The following is a 2,419-nucleotide window of genomic DNA, read 5'->3' as shown; positions in this document are numbered from 1 at the left end:
ACTGGTGAGTGGAACAATAAACTGCTTCACAGCTACATCATGGATAGATGTACAGCACATTTATGTCAATGACCGAAAAAAGATGTGAATTAATTTATGAAAAGAGGTAAAGACACTCCTTTAGGAAGTGTGCATGAGTTGACAGCATTATTTGAAAAAAAATAACAACAATGCAGGGCTGCCTAATGTTTACAATAACTAAGTTTTCCAGGTACAAGTTAAAATAATATCTATACCCAAAAAAAATATACAGGACACTGCACATATTCTGCTGAACCTATGTTTGAATTAAACAACAATACTCTATTTCTCTTTGTACAAAACAGACTTAAATGCACACGTAGAAACACGGTGTATTTGAAATTGAATAATTTCACGATATAGCTTGGTGGAGAAAACTTTAAGAAAACAACCCAAAACTGTAAACTGGTGAGTGGAACAATAAACTGCTTCTTCTGCATTAACCAGAAAGTATCTTTTCTAGACATGGTATGGTACCATAGTGTGGAGTCAGTGCCATGTAAATACCATAGTACATGGATATGGTAATAAATCAGTACAAAAGTACAGTACCTTGGCATTACCATCATGGTACCATCAGATTTTTTGAAGGGTGTTATTAAGTGTAGAATATATGTATCAAATGCTTTGAACATTAGAAATTGCTATTGTTAAGCCAAAAGTTAGAGACAGAAAATTAAAAATATGAATTAAGAATATGATTAAGTAGAGATTCATGCAAACACATACCAAAAATATAAAATACCTCTACAAACAAAAACATGCTAAATGAGCAAATGCAGCCTCAAAATGCAGCTGGCCTGCGGTGTAAACGAAAGATACCTAATGTTAACAAATGACAAACGTAAAAACATATTTCTTTTGGTAAACAGTAAACATGCTTGGTTGCACTTTGACATTTCAGCAAACTCCAGTAGATCAAATATTGACATGAGTCTCATATTATAATGGAGGAGTGATTAAGAAACTTGCTTGTCCAAATTGGACCAGTGAACATCAACAATTCATTTCTTGACATCTGAACAGACATTTGCACGCATACAAATATGATTCTCATTATAGGAAGGGAATGATCAGACTTTAAAAATGGAACTGATATTTTGCATTCAGGTAAAAAGAAAGATTATCAAATTGCTATTAAAATGCATCATGCTAGAAATAAGTACTATGAAATATTATAACTGTACATAATATTTACAAAAAGGCACATTTAAACCTGAGTTTACAGCAAAAAAAAAAAATTATGACAAAATTTCATGGAATGAAGTAAATATATGAATAGGTTGTCGTTTCTATAGTGGACAGACTTCAGTTCAGATGTAAGTTTAGGTTCCCACAAACTGACTATAAAAAGTTTCTTACTTGGTATCTGAGTCTGGTGTAAACACTATCATCAGGTTTAGTTGGCAGGAGGGAGTCTTGGCTCAATCTTCAGAGATAATTCATAAAGTGTGTCCTCGTCCATTACAAGAGTCTTGTCGAGGAGGAACTGTGTTACCTGAGAGAAAAACAGCGATATGTAACATAAATTGAGAACCAACTACAAACTCTTGAGTCTTAAAGCTATAAAGCTACTGTATCATATTTGATACGCAAATTTCTAAGGTTTCTAAATTATCAACATGATCAAAACTTTGCTGTTAAACCTGTTGCACACTCAATCTACTCCATGCCTTCTGTCGTCTGATTGATAGTTCAGACTTTTAGTTTAATTGTACAAACGTCCAGCTTCAGCTTGAGCTTCGGCTCTCAATCACTGCATTATATGTCTGAATCATTTCAATCTCATCTTACTGAGACAGATTACTGGAGATATAGAGCAATGCCTGATATTAAGATCATTTTATGCAAGTATCTGTTATACTGTTATAAAGATCTCATTGATTTACATTACAAGCATCAGAACTGCATATTTTACTAAGTTTGTGTCTCTGAATAAAATTCAAGTGTTTTTTCCTCCATATTATCACTATATCATAACTATATGAGCCATAAATGACTGATGTATCAAAAGTTAAAAAAAAAAAAAAAAAAACATACTTTGTCTTTTTCTGTCAAAAAAAAAAAAAAAAAAGTGCCTATTATTTATTTCACATGTCAGATTTTACAGGGTTAAAGGTGTGCATGCGCAATGAGCTTCTGTCTTGAAGTGTGCACTTCTGTATCTATTGCTTCCATAAGGTCACTATACGTTCAGACCAAGCGGCAACCTCTCCGTCTCTCATGAAACCAACACGGAAGTGACTAAAACTGCAATTCATTGACTGGCCGCTAGAGGCTGGCTCCAAAAGGGAGTCAGTCCCATAGACTCCCCATGTTAAAATGCCCAACTTTACAGCAGAAAGAAACGTGTTTACAGCCTGGTACAAAAAGTGGTTTTGGTCTATATAGCTAATTT

At 33.8% G+C, this 2,419-nt stretch overlaps 1 pseudogene; it reads right to left on the bottom strand.

Moving 5' to 3' along the window:
* Positions 1 to 432: 432 nt before the first annotated feature.
* The window catches only part of LOC107731614 (ras-specific guanine nucleotide-releasing factor 2-like), a 37,362-nt pseudogene continuing 35,375 nt past the window's right edge, over positions 433 to 2,419 (bottom strand).

Source organism: Sinocyclocheilus rhinocerous, unplaced genomic scaffold (genome assembly GCF_001515625.1).
Source record: "Sinocyclocheilus rhinocerous isolate Xijiao unplaced genomic scaffold, SAMN03320098_v1.1 scaffold4808, whole genome shotgun sequence".
NCBI lineage: Eukaryota > Metazoa > Chordata > Actinopteri > Cypriniformes > Cyprinidae > Sinocyclocheilus > Sinocyclocheilus rhinocerous.
The sequence above is the reverse complement of the archived record's forward strand: the minus strand, read 5'-3'. Positions and strand labels throughout refer to the sequence as shown.